Below are 19,430 nucleotides of genomic sequence, written 5' to 3'. Positions count from 1 at the left end.
TGACTAAAGAAAATACTTACATGACTTCAGAATTAATCCTGGCATCTTTGGCAAGTATTATGAAATGGTGGCCCACTGATTTATTAGAAAATTAGAGTATGGCATTCAGATCAGTGATCTGGCTATGAACAGTTTTCTGATCACTGGTCCAAATACAGGAATTTGCAAAAGTCAAAAATTAAGTAAGTATATGAGGAAAGAAGATTTTAACAAGGGTACTGTTAAGCCAGAGCTATGAGTAGATAGATAACTACTGATATCCAGTGTCATCCTTAAAAGCAGCTGAATACTAACAAGGGGAATCCCTACCAGGACCCAGCCCTCCCATAATTATGCAATACCTTGCCCATTACTTAATCAGAGGTATCTCTAAGATATTGGATTCCTGAATATAGATTTAGCATACTAACTCTGAAATTTATTTGGTAGGTGTTTCTAAAAGGAGTGACCCAATTTATACTGTAGAAGAAAATTATGTGAATTCTTTGAAGCTATGGCTAATCACCACACCTGTGCATCATTCCTGGATAAGTGTTAGTTAAGGGTATTTATAAAGCAAAACATATCACCATTGAATCTGAAAGAAAGTTGCTGGTTTCAATTTTTTCCTAAAGAGGGCCTTTAAAATTTTCCTTCATGTTCTATTTGACTGATAGGAAGCAAATACAAGAGTTTTGAAAAGTTAATACATTATTGTTGGAAGTCCATGATATGCAAGTGTGAATATGCAAATGAGGAGTTTACTCTAGCTTAGATTAAGGTAACAATGGCATTTTGCATTAAATTGAATATATTACCACATGTCTCAACTGCCATTGGTAGTATATGTATAAAGAATGCTATAAAACAAGCCCACTGCCTGTTCTTTTTTTTTCTACATCTTTATAGGAGTATAAATGCATTACAATGTTATGTTAGTTTCTTCTGTACAACAGAGTGAATCAGCTATATGTATACATATATCCCCATATTCCCTCCCTCTTGAGTCTCCCTCCCACCCTCCCTATCCCATCCCTCTAGGAGGTCACAAAGCACCGAGCTGATCTCCCTGTGCTATGCGGCTGCTTCCCACTAGCTATCTATTTTACATTTGGTAGTGTATATATGTCAATGCCACTCTCTCACTTCATCCCAGCTTCCCCTTCCCCACCCCCGTGCCCTCAAGTCCATTCTCTAGTAAGTCTGCATCTTTATTACCATCTTGCCTCTAGGTTCTTCATGACCTTTTTTTTTTTTTTAGATTCCACATATATGTGTTAGCATACGGTATTTGTTTTTCTCTTTCTGTCTTACTTCACTCTGTATGACAGATTCTAGGTCCATGCACCTCATTATAAATAACTCAGTTAAGTTCCTTTTTATGGCTGAGTAATATTCAATTGTATATACGTGCCACATCTTCTTTATCCGTTCATCTGTTGATAAATATTAGGTTGCTTCCATGTCCTGGCTATTGTAAATAGTACTGCAATGAACATTGCGGTACATGACTCTTTTTGAATTATGGTTTTCTCGGTAGTGGGATTGCTGGGTCATATGTAGCTTTATTTTTAGTTTTTTAAGGAACCCCATACTGTTCTCCATAGCGGCTGTATAGCCTAGAAGCTAAGAAGAGTTTTTACATTTTTTAAATGGTTGAAAAAAGATCAGAAGAACATAGTTTGTGACTAAGGAAAATTATAGGAAATTCACATTTCTGCTCACAAATAAAATTTTATTTGAACATAGCCACACTCATTCCTTTAAGTATCATCAGTTGCTGCTTTCCCACTACAATGACAGAGTTGATTAGTTTCAACAAAAACCTTATGGCCTATTCAGAAAAAGCTTACTAACCCCTATTATAATGCAAACTAGGACAGCACATTGCTCCTTCCTTAGCAGGCTTAATGGTCCAAGACTTGATTCTGATAGACACTAAGGGTGAGAGGATTATAGACTAGAGCAGCCAGGTGATTGGATTGATAGAAAAACCACAAACTTATGTGTGAAGTGCCATGGCACCCACCGTTCAGGATCTTTGCTTCCTATCTATGTTTATGTCAGAACAGCCAGACATGTCTATGATTCACTGTGAGCCCTCTAAGGCTTCTTTTGATTTCATTTTTTCTCATTTTTAACTTCATGAAAATTAAGAGTTAAAAGGTAAATCTATGTATTTTCTAACAGAATATTTGTATTTATTTAAGGATAGGAAAATAAGAGTGTGTCAACCCCTCTGATGACCAGAGGTCATCCATCATACTCCTGTTACAACGATAGTACATTAGTGCCAGGGTAAAGATATAGGGCAAGACTACATCATCCCCTAGGTGCCTTCAGTCACTTACCCTTGACCTGTGGAAAAGCCGCTTTGAAGAAAAGGTAAAAGTTCATGAAGAAAGGTTATATTTATGTGCTGCAGTTACCCAATTAGTGGGGCACAGTGCTGAGCTTAAGAAACAATTATAAGAAATAAACAGACTTACCTACCCATAAGTCCCTTCTAAAAAAGGAATGATGGAGTAATTGATCACAAGAGTCACAAGAAAGGGAAGTGTCAAAAGATTATAACATGTTTACAGCAGCAACTTTAAGAGAACTCAGGGAATGGGAGATGTAATCTTTTGGATATGGGGTTAAGATTAAATTAAGGCTGGGTTCATGAGATGTATTTTTTTGGTTTTTTTGGTTTGAATGTTTTTAATCCCAAAACATGAGTTGTTTCCAACTTTTTTATGTTGTTCATTCATAAAGATCTGAAATACAAGAGGAGGAAGCAAATTTATTGCCCAGCATGTGTTCCTGAGCAGTGGTGTGCTGATAATGGCATCTAGTGGCAGTCATTTGGGCCTGATATGGTTCCTCTTGTAATTTGTTCAATGGCAAGTCCTCACACAGATTATTTTCTAAAAATCTAAGCGCCTCTTAGAAAGTGACAGTACTGTCTGATCCAGCAAGCATTCATTAATAGTCACTTGAGTTCTTTTGGTGCTATTGAATAAAATACTTCATTTTTTTTCATTCTACCCATTGGTCAGTTACAAGTATTTTAAAGGCCTTGTCAGAATTTAGAGTCTTTAACATTCCTTGATGTGCAGTAGAGGATAAATGATTCTGCTCTCAACTAGCCAGCATTTTGCTTGATTTTGTCATATTGACAGCAAAGGGCTTACTCTGAAGCAAACATAAAATGAACACTGTCTTGTTAAATATACCTAAAATTTAAAAGAAGAGCTCAAAAGAATTCTTTTGAATGAGTATTGTCTACTGTTATGTTAACTATATCATTATATTTACCTCTATCCAAAGCTTAGTGACGCATTGTATAGTACTAGGCAATAGAAATAAAAATGGGAAAAAAAATTAAAAGGTGTTTGCTTATAAATTAAAATCCCTAAGAAGATGAAAACATCTACCCTGTCAAATTAGGAAGTATGTGTTCATCTTCTTTGTAGCTAATACTTAGGCCTATGAATTATAACTTCCTAAAACATAAATAAAAGTAAACATGCGTTATGATCATAGTCAGCAATGCTATGTGATATATTTGAAAGTTGCTAAAAGAATAGATCCTGAAAGTTCTTATCACAAGAAAAAAAATTGTGCAACTATATGAGGTGATGGATTAACTAAACCTACTGTGGTAATCATTTCATAATATAAGTCAAGTCACTACGCCACATACCTTAAATTTTTACAGTGCAATATGCCAATTATATCTCAATAAAATTGGAGGAAGAAAAGCAAACAATTACTCATCATATGAAAATCAGTAAAGGAAATTTCTTACATAGGGACTGGGAAATTTTATTGAAAAACATATAAATATATTTCTTTCTTATATTTTAACATGATATTTGATACATTTATGTAACATGTATGCAAGTTTATCAAGAATAATGATATAGTGAACTCCCAGGAGCTCACTGCCAAGTCCAACAAGAACATCACCAAGTAACTGTCTTCTACCTGAATATTTTCATTCAGGTTAACAACAATACCCATTAACAACAATACCCATAACCATACTGAAAATAAAAGTTTGAAAAGGACGATTTACCGAATTTCCCATCATAAAATATGAGGGAATGGCCTTTTAAACTTCTCAAAATTACTGATAATTTAAATATCAGGGATTATGTTATACAATAAAATAAAATATAATTCAAAAAGCTGTAATCTGAGTGGCTGCAGAATGAAAATATAAATCCTGAAAGTAAGGTTAGTAGGTTACACTCTGGGTAAGGCTGATAACATTAATTATAGAATAATTTGATTAATGTTGAGTTTGCAGTGTTCTTAGTTTGCATAAACTTTGTAGTTTGTTAGAGATAGTGCAAAGTTGATTTTCAAAGAGTAATCTGTTATTTAAGATCACATTCTCAGTAATTTTTATTTGGCTTTATTAACTCTTTATTTGCCTTATATATATCAGTGCTACTGCAGAGGGCAGAGATATCTATAAAGAATTTCAAGTCAGTTTTGTTAAAATATTTTCAGAGGAATCATTCAATAACTTCTTCTGTAGGATTAAAAATTTAATGGTTTACTTTTGAGGCTGCATATTTTTACACATATTTTTATGCAGAAAGTAATAAATTTATATTATTAGTCAAATAATAATAATGTGCTGTCCTTCCCATACGGAGAATATTATATTACTGACCTGCTGAAAGAAGGGTGATAGATTTGGGCTGAGTTTGATATTCTAGTAAACACTCCTAGCTGAGATGTGTGGTACATGGATTTCATAAGGATGAACCATAAGGTAGTTAGGAGATGACTCTAAACATTGAGTCAGACTTTTGCCAGATAAACATGTTACTCTCAAATTAGGGTCTACATGTTATGGCAAAAATCTCTCCTGCTCCAAGGAATATTTGAAGATTTAATAAGGGGACTTTGTCATTGAGATAGTCTCAAGAGTTACTGAATATAATAACATTGGAGCTGGCAGTCATGTTACTAACTCATTTCTTTACATTGAATTATTCTCAATATACTATTTAAATTTCTTTAGGAGTATGTTTTTATTCCAATAGCAAGCACAGAGTATTACTTTATTATCTACCATCTGAGATAGTTTAATACTATACAAAACTGCATATGGTATACCTGATTAGTAGTCAATTTCAGGTTTCCTAAAAATTGTACAGATATAATAAAAATATTGGTGCAAACAATTCAAGATTGAAAATATTGTATTCCTAAATTAATGATTATCTTTTCTATATAGATTAAATCAATCAAAACAAAACAAACAAAAGAAATTCTTACCATTTCTACTTATCTGTGGAATTTTTCTTTTCAAAGTTCCTTTTTGAAGTAATTACTTCTTTTTTCCAGCTATCCATTGTACATCACTCCTTGGATCTCCCTTTGAAGGTCCCTGGCCATTATACAATGAATTTGTCCACATTTTAAATCACTGCCTGTACGCTTCAAACATGCTCCATTTTTTCTCCTCTATCCAGCTACCAAAACTAGAAACCCAGAAGTCAACCCAGGTCCCTGCATCTCTACATCCCTCACATCCAGTTGTTCAGCAATTCTAGCCATTTCCACATACTAATATCCCTCAAACATAGCCTTCCTCTCCTCTCCCACTAAATATGTCTTACTTCCAGACCTTGTTTTTCTTATTCCTCTTTAATTTTCCATCAATTCATTCTGCACACTCTTGACTTCCTGATTTTTCTAAAACATCTTTTTACATTAGTTACATTATATAGCTCCTTCAATCACTCCCTGTAGTCTTAGGTAAAATCCACTTTTTAGCAGGACATACAAGAACTATGCCTACCTTCCCAGCCTCCCTGTCACTCCTCTACACTGTATACATTTTCATTATTTTTTTTCATTCTGTGCTCTGCTTTCTACTGCCACAATGGTCATCTCATTGTTTACTGATGAACTTTTAATTAATTCTGCTAGAGATTCAGCTTTATCATCACCTCCCCCAAAACTGCTTCCCTGGTTCTCAATCATACTAGCTGTACTTCTCCATGGCATTGATCACAGTCAGTTATAACAGTCTGTGTACCATCCCCACTGCCCCACAGTTGACTGAGCATCTTGAAGACTGGTACTGTGACTTTAGCATCTATCCCAATGACCAGTATAATTTTCACTTAATGAGTATTTGTTTAAGGAATCATTAAATGAATGAACCCTATTTATCTGTCAATAACTACACTATGACTCTAGCAGCTATCTCATTTAGTTCCAGAATTCTATGGAAGATCCCCAAAGCTAGCTTTATTCATCAAAGCATAAAAAATAGTGTGGTATATTTAAATTTCAATAGTGTATTGAGTTCATGAGATAAAATCACTTTAGAAAAATTTATTTGGAATAGTGATTCATATACAAACAAGGATTTCTTTATGTCACTATTTAGCTACAGTTGGAGAGAACTGAATTACATTTACTATGTCAAAGGGACTTACATCAACAGCATTACTGCTTCAAAACATTGGATAATAGTTCTAAAGACCACTGAAATTTTCTTTGTATTATTTAAACATTTAACTTAGTGCTTTGATGATCAGGTTTTTTAGCAAGTTAAACACCAAGAGATAAGAGAGAATGTGCACCCCAAGTGCTGCTAGAAGTAAGGGCAAAACAAAAAAACAACAACAACAAATAGAAATAAGAAAACTTCTAAAAAGTATTTGAGTTGCTAAGGTAAACCGTCCACCAACATGAACTCTAGTCAATTAAATGGCATCTTTAAAGTATACCAAAAAATACTTGTAAAAAGCTATTATGCTTTAATATGAAAGCATATTGTAGCAATATGTTTACTTCTATTTTTACTCAAGCTAATTTAACTGTAGTCTATATTTGTGAAAACATGGAAAAACATGGTTAGAATTCTGGTTCTATCACATACGAGTTGTATTAACTTCTATAAGCTACCTGTGTCTCATTTGTAAAATATAGAAAGTAATAATATATAAAGAAAAGTTGTGAAAATTAAATGAGATAATCTATGTGAACTAAGCACAGTGTATAGTATATAGTAAGCATTTATGTTAGCTGTTTACTATAAACATAATAAGACCTATATGATAGGCAATATATAAATCTATGACTTAAAATTAGAAACAAAAAAAAGAAAATATATTTTTAGTTGACATATATTAGTTTGAGTACATAGTGAAATCAAATAAATCCGCTTATTCAATAGTTTAAAGTAATCCACATTATTGTGTTCTATTCTTTCCAATATTTTGTTCGGCATTATGTAGCCCTTTCCCTCCAACACTTTCTAAAATATCAGAGGGCTTAGTCTTGGAAAATTATTCAAAGTAAAATCTTAAAGAGTTTTTTTTCATTGTGGTTTTCAATGACATTTATTTGCATATTTAATAAGGAAATTAACTGCATGACTTTCAAATATAATATGAATAATTAGCATTTCTTAGGAAAAAATATATTTGTTTTCTTTCAAAGTTTTATCATTTGTATTAACCATTTATAATAGCTATGTTATATAAGTATAAAAATGTCACAGAGAAGTCTTTTTAACTCTTTTCTTATATCAAAGTCATTATAATGAAAGATAAAAGAATAAAAATATTCCACATAAATCAGTCCACAAAATCTTTAAATCCAAATTTAGCTATTCCCAAAGAGAAATTGTTTAAGTATTACTTTTAAAAGAAAAACTAATTAAATAGGTTCATATTACGTTTGAAATGTACAACTCTTGTATGCTTTCCATTTCAAGTCTTGACAATTATTTCACTGTTGCTTCTAAATCAGGAAATAGATGCCAGTAAGCTGAACTATTGTTATGCTTACAGCTGCAGCTGCACCATCTCAAAAATAGTTGTGAAAAAAAAAAAACAAAAAAAAACCCACTGTAGAATTATTTGGAAAAGGTATGAAAGTCATCTTAAATTTCTAAGAAATCTCAGTCAAACCACTTGTAAAGGTACATTTTCCTTTAGATGACAATAATGTAGTTGGGTTATCATGGATACATGGGCATGTTATAGCCAGTTAATTTTTGTTGTTACTTTTAATCTTTTCTTATCATTAGAGATAGTAAAATAATCACTTATGCCTTTTATTTGTTTGCTTGTTTGTTTCTGACTTTAAGTTTAAAATGCATGTGTCTGTGTGTATGTATGTGTATTTTATAAAAACCATTGTTGTTACAGAACAATTCATATCTTAATGGGTAATAAAGAAAACACCAATGCTTAAGCATGTTAGAATAAGGGAAGAAAAAGATTTGCATATATACTTAAGGTTATGAGTCAGTCAATCAAATAAGAAATTTTCATCAGATTTTTACTAGATATAAGGCATTTGCTAGGCACTTTGTGGGACTGACAAAAGTATAGAGCTCATACTTCCTTCAAGGAGCCCCAATATTTTCACAATATGGAGACAGTAAAAGAATAAAGATGATAGTAAAATGAGAAGTTAACATATTTATTTTCTAAATAATCTAGTCTAAATAATTCTGGCTGATTCAAATCCAGTATTTTATGTGAAATACTGGCAATTGGAGGTCCTGAGATTGTTTATGTAAATATAAAAATGCATTTAAGATATCTTAAATATCTTAACTATAGTAAAGGTCTCTTTCTCTCTCTCTTTTTTTAGTTTATACCTCTTAATCTCCCTCAACTATTTCTCTCATCCTCCACTCCCCTCCCCTCTGACAACAACCAGTTTGTTTTCTGTTATCTATGACTCTGTTTTGTTATGTTTGTTAATTTGTTTTATTTTTTAGATTCCATATATAAGTGATATCATATGGTATTTTTCTTCATCTGTCTGACTTATTTCACTTAGCATAATACCCTCTAGGTCCATCCATGTTGTTGCAAATGGAAAAATTTCATTCATTTTTATGACTGAGTAATATTTCACTATATATATATAAACCATATCTTCTTCATTCATTATTATAATAAGGTCTCATATATCTCAGAATTAAGAAGTGACAAGTTAAGTACTGCAGAAAAGAAGGCCTACAAAGTGAATGTGCAAGTACATTACAAGTGAGTAGAAAATTTGTAATTAATGTTTTATGAAGAGGAATCATAAATAAGTGAAAAGTTAAGATTGGGTTAAATATTGAAAGTTTTGATTTCCTTTTTCAAGAAAAGAATTTAGGGACCAAGAGATGAAAGTTCTAATCTAAGCACTGTCACTACTTTCTCATCTATGATCTTCTTTTCTTATATGTAAAATGGAGGGATTTATGTAAAGTTCCTTTTGTCATTAATATTCTGATTCTTTCATTGACAAGTTATGGAGAACAGCACATCCTTTAACTTGTCCTAAACCAGGTGGCTTCATTAATTTTACCATAGCTCTTAATGTGGTCAACAGATTTTTTTCATCCATCAGAAACATTGTTCATTTGTGAACCTCACAAAAAATTACCTGTAGGTGAGGCACTGTGGATAGAAGGCATCACACCTAAATAGAAATCTGTAAACTGTCCCTTCCCTATGAGATACTGGGAGATATTTTCTCTAACTGCCCTCCACACAAATCTCCTGCTTATATGTTTCTTTGTTAACTCCTAATTAGTTGAGGCTGAGGCTTCATTTGAGTGAAATAGGAGCTGAATTTTCACTGCCTCAATAAAGTAGTTGAGTATAATTTTCTTAAGTTTAAATGGGTTTCCAGTTATATTTTAATATAACCTGTAAGTTAAAAGGCTAAGTGATTTTTGTAAAATGATTTTCATAATAATTATTATTTGGTTATTACTTGTGCACTAGAATCTTGACTGAAATGGGTGGATGCCTCAGTTTACAGATCTATGTATACTTAGAAAAAAAGTTCAGCTTAAGATTTTATGTCAAAACCAAAATACCCTCATTCAGAAATAAGAACATTGTGCATTTGCCTGCTTCATAGCCTTACTGTTATTTGGAGAGCATTCAATTACCATGCTCAAACTTGCAGTAAATAAATTCATATCAATGGACTTCTCTACAATGCTGGATGCCTGCTTTACTTTTCACACACACACACACACACACACACGTTTTTGTTCACATGACTCTGTAGCTTTCACTATAAACTGAGCACATTTTCTTGTATTGCCAGCTTCTCAATTATTACTGGCATTCTGTACCCTTGACGATAGACAAAGCAACGTAAACTTCTTTTCACATGAAGAATCACATGACATTATACTTAAAAACATCATCCCATTATGGATCACTGAAATACTAGCAGTGTAGTATCTTTTGTAGTCTATTAGTAAGAGCAGTACCGTTATAACATTTCATAGCCAATGCTATGGTGGCCACGCCGGTATTTCAGGTTTAATAAAAAAGATTATTCAATATTAAGAAAACAAACAGCCTGTTTAAAAAATGAGCTGCGGATTTTAAAAGACACTTCACTAAAGAAGATATACACGTGATAAATAAACAAATGATCCACAACATATGTCATCAGGGAAATGCAAATTAAAACAGCAATGAGATATAACTGCACTCCTATTAGAATGGCCGAAATCTAGAACACTGACATCACCAAATTCTGGTGAGGCTGTGGAGCAATAGGAATTCTCATACACTGCTGGTGGGAATGCAAAATGTTGCAGACACTTTGGAAGACAATTTGACATTTCTTATAAAACCAAACATACTCTTAACCATATGATGAAGCAATTGTGCTACTTGGTATTTACCCAAAGGAGTTGAAGACTTATGTCTACACAAAAACCTGCACATGGATGTTTATAGCTGCTTTACTCATAAGTGCCAAACCTTGGAAGCAACCAAGATGCCCTGAAGTAGGTAAATGGATAAATAAGCTGTGGTACATGCAGACAATAGAATATTATTCAGTGATAAAAAGAAATGAGCTATCAAATCCATGAAAACACATAGAGGAAACTTCAATGCATATTACTAAGTTAAAGAAGTCAATCCAAAAATGTTATATAATGTATGATTCCAACTATATGACATGGAAAAGGCAAAACTATGGAGATAGTAAAAAAAAAAAATCAGTGGTTGCATGAGGTTGATGGTAGAGGGATGAATAGGCAGAGCACAGAGGATTTTCAGAGCAGTGAAAACACTCTATGTGATATCATAATGATAGCTATGTCATTATAGCTTTGTTCAAACCCATAGAAAGTACACCACCAATACCGAAATGTACTGTAAACTATGGACTTTGGGTAATTATGATGTGTCAGTGTAGGTTCATCCTTGGTGAAAGTGTACCATTGTGTTGAGTGACATTGACAATGGGAGAGGCTATGCAGTATATGGAGTACATGGGAAAGCTCTACACTTCCTTTTTAATTTTTTTGTAAACCTAAAACTGTTCTAAAAATATAAAGTTTATCATTTTCACTTTTTATAAACTGTGTGAATCATTCGTTACTCTACTCTTTTTTTATTCTATATCTAAGTTTTTATATGTTTAGTAGCATTTTTGTCAATCTCCAGTTCCATGACACTTTTATCTCAGAGAAAGAACTAAAACATGTAACATAGCACTTATTCACCACATAGTATATACCAGTTTTTTATTTGTTTACCAATTATACATACACATAAAGGGAAGAAAACATTGAGATTTAGATTTAGAAAGTGTTAAAGTAAGTATTCAAATAGTTCTGTACATTGTAAATCCAAAGTTCCTTCCCATTTGGCCATACTCGTGCCCTTTCAACTGTTTGTAATGCAGTTGGCTTTAATGAGAATGGTGCTGTGTTTAAAGAATAATTAATACTTCTTTTGCAATCGCAATTTTGCTTTGCAATTTTTTGCTAAATTTCACTGTAGGGCTCACCAAAGACACTTCTCTATCTTGAGAGAAACTTCTGTAATGACTACCTAGTGCTTTCTAGACCACAATGGAGTGACAAAAGTAGTTCGTCTACATCTAGGCAGAGCAGTTTGTCAATGATAAAGAGAAGCCTTGACTGCCACTTTCTCTTCTCTCACCCCCACTCCATTCTTCTCCATGATAGACAAAGACTTGAAAGTTCACCTTCTACCCCCAGGAAGGGTTAGTCTTGATTCTGGCCTTTCCCTAACTGTATTCCTCAGATTTATTCTTAAGCATAAAGAAGCTTTGAAAAATAAAAATGCTACAGGATGAATCATATTCGGAAAACATTGCCCTAGTGAAGATAAACAAATTTCTTTACAGCAGGACCGGTCGATGCCTACATATGCTGATATGCATTATGATTATCCAAAAGGAGGAAATAGTAGTTTTTCTCAGGTTATTTGATTAAGGAAATTTGACTTATCTGAATACCTGATTTGGCAAATCCAGTTTGAGAAACAGAGCCATAGCTAGTTATCAACTATTTATACTTTAGCATAAAGGAAGGATGGGAGAATAGGATTTGATAAGAGTAAATTTAACTTAATGTCAATGAGATTCCAAATATAAATGCTAGTTTTGGCTACAAATTTACTTAGAGCTCATTCTGCAGCAGGTCACTAGCACAGATGTGGCTGATGGGCAAAGTAGTAGAAGGAAAGAGAGATTCTCTGGTTTTGCGTGTGGGCTGACAGTGTAAGTGCAGTTGTTAATTTTCACCACAAGATTGTAAGAACAGCTACATAAATACTTTAGCCAACATAACCTGCAATGCAAGAGCAGAGTAATAGGTGTCTTTAGTGCAACAGACAGCAAACAATCAGGTAATAGAATAATCTTACCTAAATGTGTTAATAAGCAACTGAAAACAAAAACAAAAACAGATTCAGGTGAGTAATTTCTTATTGAAACAGTTTTTTTTTAATGTCAAAGTCACTTACAAAATCACTCCCTCTTAGTAAGCTAGGAAATTAGGAAGTTAGTAAGCAGCTTGAGGAGAATTATCCCATTAGCACATATATACTTAGTTTCTGTGTCAGTAAAGAGATGTAATAATGCTGGAGTTTATTTCCACGCGCATATGCTCTCTGTCCCCAGTTAAGTTGTGAACTTAAGGTGATGCCTACTTGTCTATTATTTTTGAACTTTTTCATTGCTACATTGCTTTTTACAGTTTGAGCATTCAATGCATTTGGTCAACTTGATGTTCAGGCAAATAAGACAATCAGTCTTTTAAAGCCGTATTTAATCAGCAGGATCTTTCTAGATTGAAGGAGTTCAGGTGTCTTCTTAAGTACCTATTTTGATATCTGGATTAACTTAAATTGTAGAGTGAATCAAGAGATTACTTCACGAGACTCACTCATTGCCTTTCCCACTGACATCACATTTTCTAAATAAACGCTCCAATATGAAAAATCTAGGAGTGATAAAGTGTCTGCTCACACACAGAACCAGAGATCTTACCACTGACAGAGTGAGCTGTTGAAACCTTTCTTTACACTGCAAATTTTCTGTTCAAAAGTCATATAATACTTAGATGTGATTTTCTTTGTAACACCATAGTAGATTTCAGAATTATCTCAAAATAAGGAAAACCCAATAAAATGTCTGTTTCTCTTTGACCTGATTCTTCAGTCACATAGCTACAGGAACAGGTAATTATCACTCAGTTACAGAAGAAAAATTCTAATTTTGTTTTTTACCCTGCAAAAGGTGTACATTAATTTTATTTAATGAAGATCTAAGACACTTTTCTGAGTCTGTAAAGTCTAAAAATACCTAGTCAAACGTCGGGCCCTCGGAGCCTTTGTGGGTGAGTTGCACTCTCTTTACCTCAGTCAGGCAGTCGTTGCTTTTCCTTCTCTTCTTTATTAACAGTACTAATGGACTTTGAAAGATCTGCATTTCATCGGCAGTATTATTCTGCCTCATTTTCTTAATGCTATCCTATGGGTTTTGCCAACTTCCTTTTTTATCTACTCCTTCAGCCTAAATTAAATTCAAACAAGCATACATCATTCTCTATGAATATTATAAAACCTAGAAACTAAACTCTTCTGTGAACATAGTAAATAATACTTTTGAAGGTAATATTTAAGTGCATTTTAAAGCAAAGACATTGCACTTTGTAATGGAACTAGATAATTAAACAAAATAAATTGCTAAAGATAACATTAAGAAGTTAGCCTCAGGAAAACTTGGAAAAGCAAGACAACTGAACTAAGGTTTTCTTTTCCTCCTCATTATTTCAGGTGAAGTGCTTAGGTATGCCATTCCTCATCTCATAAAGACTGTTTTGTCAGGTTTCTGACTAGTTGTCCCTGCTTGTTAGGTTGCTTAGCAAGCAAGATCCTCAGGCATAGAAAACAGAGAGGGCTGTAGAACAGATATCATGACCTATTTCTACCCAATATCCTTCTCATCTCACCTACTATTCAAGTATCCTGAGAATTCTGAGAAAAAGTGAAAAGCGGGCCTCAAGGCTGCTGTTACTTCTCTGAACTACAGATCTTCCTCTCAGGAAACCTAACTGCATAACTAAAGTCCACTTGGTAGGTACATGGATCTAGAGCTAGTTCCCAAACAAGAGGCTGTTTTCCTTCATGTGGCTCCCTTAGGGCATGGACACACTTGAGTTTGTTTTTCCTTTGTCCCAGATGGGAAAGAGGGCCTGAGTAACCAAGGCAACCGACTTTGACTCAAGGCATGAAAAATAAAAAAGAAGTTGGTTGTTCCCACTGGACCGCCTTTTTAGATAGCTGGCAAATAACCTTGGCTTTTGGCATTTCCCTCACCTTCTGTGAGGCCAGGACTTAATCAAAGGCACCTTCACATTCTAACCTGACTTTCTCTGCTTCTTCTCTCTATCCCTCACTTGTAAACAAACAAAAGACTGCAGCCCATATTGGCCCTTCTTTACACTATATCTCAAAAATTTATTAAAAATAAGCTATAAAAATAACTTACACCTTTGCCACCTATTCTTCCAAAACCTAGTGTTTTGGCTCCCCTTTTCTAACTGCATAAGAAAGACAGGCTAGGTGTGTTAAGGAAAGGAATACCTAGGGCTACCTCATAACTACCAGAATCCAGGCAACTGGAAATAAGGAATATAGATATTTCAGGATCAACATAATATTCTTTGCTATAATTCACTGTCTTTCATCTAATTATTTACCCTTTACTTTTAAGATAAGGTAGCCAGTTTTGTGCTTTCATGTTCGGTACCTACAGAGAGAGATTACAGTTTCAGTAAAAAGAGGTAAGAATTCTGAGCTATGACTAAATTATCTATCAAACTGATGGACCAGTTTGCTCTTCACAGAACCACAAGCTAGGATAGATATGAAGCCATATACAAAGATAAAACTAGGAGGCAGAAAATTTGGTGGCTTCTGAACATTATCTCTTTGATCCATCTTGGTCTCTTTTTGCTCCTGGCAGCCCTTGCAACTATCTCTACTCTGGGGCCAGGGTGAGGCAGCCCCTCCCAGAGTTCCCGATGGCATTGTTCTCTTCACTGTTATATTTCAAACCTTATATCAGATCTAATTTTCTTCGTATTTTGGAGACCTCCTTGGATAAAGAGGCACTTGAAACCATTTCTCAGAGAGTCCTTCAGTGTATAGCTTATATTTTCTCCAACTCTTTTTTTCCTCCCAAACTTCCAATCTGGGGGAACCTTTTTCTATTATGAGGAAGAGGAAGAAAATGATGAATACCATTCTAAATATGTTTTTTTTTTGTCCTATATCTAGGTTAATACTGTTAAGCTTTGCAGTAAGAGAATGAAGATTTTGATGGTTGAGATTCCTGTTTCTGCCAAGATAGTTACTTCTCCCTTAAAGGAAAAGTTTCAGTGTAAGCAGGGAATATGGTGAGATGGTGATAACTTAATAAACTACTGATATATTACAATTGTTTTTGTTGGTTGGTACTGGTTGATTATGTGATAAAAGTGTTAAGGCAGTAAAGAGCATTAAAGGGCAGTGGTTAGAAGCACAGAGAAGACTCTTGACTATCAGAAAGTTCATTATCTTAATATTCAGGATTGGGGTGAGCACTGACATATATAAATTACTCAGCACAGCACGTGACACATAGAGGGAGCGTCTACTAACAATTATTAATAGTGACACAGAAATGATCAGTTTCAAAATAAAGCATGACTTCTGTTGCTGTTTGTACTTCAGTAAAAGTGTACCTTGTCTATCAGAATAATGCAAACAATTAACACATGCTGTATTAATGTCTCTTCTAAAACTTTCTCTGTGAGAGGGATTGACTCAGCTAATTGAATACTGATAATCTCATCACAGGAGATCCTCATTTAATACTTCTGTGGAGAAATGTTTCTATGAACCATTCATGGGGAAAAATAATATGTATTTGTTTTTTGAGCATGGGAGAGAGAGTGCATACAGATTTCTCTCCATATTTTCAATGTTCTCTGACCTCCCTCTGTGCTCCTGCTGAGTAAAATCTTATGCATTTTTCTAGCCAAGAGAGGACTGAGTGAGGGCAAATCTTACTAGATCCTTTCCTTAAATCTCAAGATTCTAGATTTGGAGAGGAGCAGGATGTGGGAATAAGGAAGAAGACAGAGAGAGAATGAGTCATCTAGCTAATGTGTTCCAGATGGTGCAAAGGAATTAGTGGATTGTATTCAGTTCACATCATCTTGGAGAGGTAGAGGAAAAAAAGTCTACCTATTCTTATCACAAGGACTTAAGATATTGTCTATTCTGACTCCCCATTTATTACCTGCGGGATCGTAGGAACGTTTCATATTCACTCATGCTTTGGTTTCCTTATATTTAAAAGAATAGCATCCCATCTTAGGGTTTGTTGTGAGACTTATAAGAGTTACTAAATGACAAGTATTTGGAACAGTGCTTGACACACAGTAAACCCTCAATACATGTAAGCTAGCATTATTCTTATCATTGGACATGCATGTGATATCAATTTTCAATAACTGCCAATGCAATCCTACCATGAAAAAATTTAGATTTATATATTTTATATCACATATTACCTTAGATATTAGGTTTCCTTAGATTTTTTGCATCCAAATTATTAATATTTTTAATTATTATTTTTAATGCAGGAGGGGAGCTTTGATAGATATCTATTACCTTCTAAAATACATACAAAACCCCAAAACAGCCATTAGAGGTTTTATGAATAAAATTATTGAAGGTATCTTTGTAAGGTTCTATTAATATTTTAATATATTAATATATTTAAAAATTGTCCCTCAGTAATATAACAACTCACCTACCTGGCATTCAGTAATTTTCCAAACATATATTATAGATATACAGACAAAGTACATGGAGTATGAACAAGAAAACTTTTGAAGAGTCATAACTCATGTCACACAATATGTGAAAAAAGGCTCAAGCACTAAATATATTCAGGTTCTTATTCGCAGCTATGGAATCTTGTTTTCCATGAACTCCTAACAGCTTTTTCTGGGTTGCCAGTAGAATAGAAGCAAAGTAAAATTAAATTAAATTTTTAAACTGTAAAATAACATAAAACTTGATTGAATTAAATTAAATTGAAATACAGACTAACAGTTTCAGGGAGAGCAGTAAAATATGCCAGCCAGGCATCAGAGGAAAATACAAAAAATATCCACAAAATCAAAACATAAGAACTACAAATACAGCACAGTGTAAGGTCATTTAACATAATGGCAAACAGCCTTACATAACTCAATATGCCCTGGGGGCATTACTGTATTAGATCACAAGACAATAATTTAAATTCTGACTGAATCATCAATGACAGTTTAAATGGTTTTCAATGTGCTCTCTTTATACATACAGGAAGGTATAATAAATTTCAAAAGTATATGACAAAAATGCCTATGATTTTTAAGTGCCTTTGTTTTAAGAGTTAGAAAAAAATCATAAAACAAATTATTCAAAATGACTCATTCACAGAAGGTTTGCATTTTGTTTCAGAGACTGCCACAAGCTAGTGAAGTTCTGTGCCTTCACAGGTTCTCATAGACAAACTGACTTGGGGAAGCAAAGAAGAGAAGGGAAGACTGAACAAGGCAATTCTTACAATGAACCAGGAGCCTCAGCAACATGTCCTCTGTCCTACCCTAGAATTGTGTAATAAGTTAATCTTTGAAAATTAAACACATTGTATTCTCCATGTTCTATTTTTTACAACATTTTATAATTAATGGTACAGTTGGTATAATATAATACATTTCTTTCTGCCACTTATTTTAAATAAATGTACTAACATTGTATTTTTTTAATTTGTATTTTTTTTCTTTTGCTTGTTCACTGTGGAATATCCCAATTTTATTAAGGGAAGACTGTTCTCTTAAGAGCTGTCATCCCACAGTAGCCATAGCAGCTTAGTCAAGAAGAGACCAGAACTATTGGTTCTATATTCTGCTCCATTAAGCAAGGCAAGACTGTAACATCATAATGAGACACTCAGCTGTATAATTTATTCAGTGAAAAGAATATTATGGTTATATTTATCCATTTCAACCACATTACAATATAATTATCATCCCCTTCCAATGTTTACTTTACAAAACTGTCTTTCGTAAAATATATGTTAGTAATATTTCTCATTCATGCCTCCCTCGATATAGTAGTAGGTTGTTTAAAAACTTAAGCAGAAATATAAAATGTTCCTCATTTTATAAATTTATTTTGTATTTAATTGAAACCAGATGCTGAAGACAATATCTCAGTAATGCAAAATGACACGAAACAGTTTATTATTTGTAAATATATGTATAACATGTTTAAGAAACTACAAAAACAGAACAAAACTTACCTACAGATATTTATTTGATTGCTAAGATAGTGAGTAGAACTTTGATTTCTTTTTTCCCCTTTAAATGCTATTTCTTAAATTGCCTGAAAATACTGCCTCACGAAAGCGCTCTGGCTAATACTGTAATTTAGAAGAGCATTGAAATGTGCCCTCAGCTAGGAAAGTCACAGGTTCTTGGTTCTCCTGTTACTTGTGCAATAGGGAGTTTATAATGGAAATGACAACAGACCATTAACTATAGCACTGCTTGAGGGCACTGATATAAATATCATTACAGAATAAAAACCTCTGCAAGAATTTAATGTAGTAGGATTAGCAAATAAACTATTAGAGCTGAAGATTAAATTGTGATAGACCAAATAAAGTAAATTTCCTGCTATATTCTTAATTTCATTTGTTTCCCAGAGTGGCAATGAGTCTTTCTTATTTGGAAAATGCCTCACAAGTGAACCTTATGGCTAGAGAATGCAGCCAGGAGGTGTGGGAAGAAACCTAAGGTTACTGTTGGCAAAGGATGGGAAAGGAGAATTGGGGTCAATGTGTTTCAACTAGGCTCACAATCCTTAAATGGGTTAGAGAAGCTGGAATATGAGAGCCATTAATTGTTGTGCACATCCACAAACGTAGGCAATATATAATGAATATTCTAATCTTTTGTACTTCAGGACCTTGTCAGACCTCATAGCAAATACTTCAGGCTTTGAAATCTCCTGTGATAGTCATAAAGAGCTCAAAATGACAAAGATTTGAATAGACATTTACAAGTAATACCTACTTGATGCATAAGA

At 33.6% G+C, this 19,430-nt stretch overlaps 1 long non-coding RNA gene across 1 annotated transcript; it reads left to right on the top strand.

Moving 5' to 3' along the window:
• Nucleotides 1-10,704: 10,704 nt before the first annotated feature.
• LOC141276082 (uncharacterized) lies at nucleotides 10,705-17,934 on the top strand. Its single transcript, XR_012325021.1, has 3 exons — nucleotides 10,705-10,765; nucleotides 15,582-15,684; nucleotides 17,799-17,934. It is a non-coding gene; the product is annotated as an uncharacterized lncRNA (long non-coding RNA).
• The last annotated feature ends 1,496 nt before the right edge of the window (nucleotides 17,935-19,430 follow it).

This window comes from Tursiops truncatus, chromosome 12, assembly GCF_011762595.2.
Source record: "Tursiops truncatus isolate mTurTru1 chromosome 12, mTurTru1.mat.Y, whole genome shotgun sequence".
Lineage (NCBI taxonomy): Eukaryota > Metazoa > Chordata > Mammalia > Artiodactyla > Delphinidae > Tursiops > Tursiops truncatus.
This window is presented reverse-complemented; position numbering and strand designations above follow the sequence as displayed.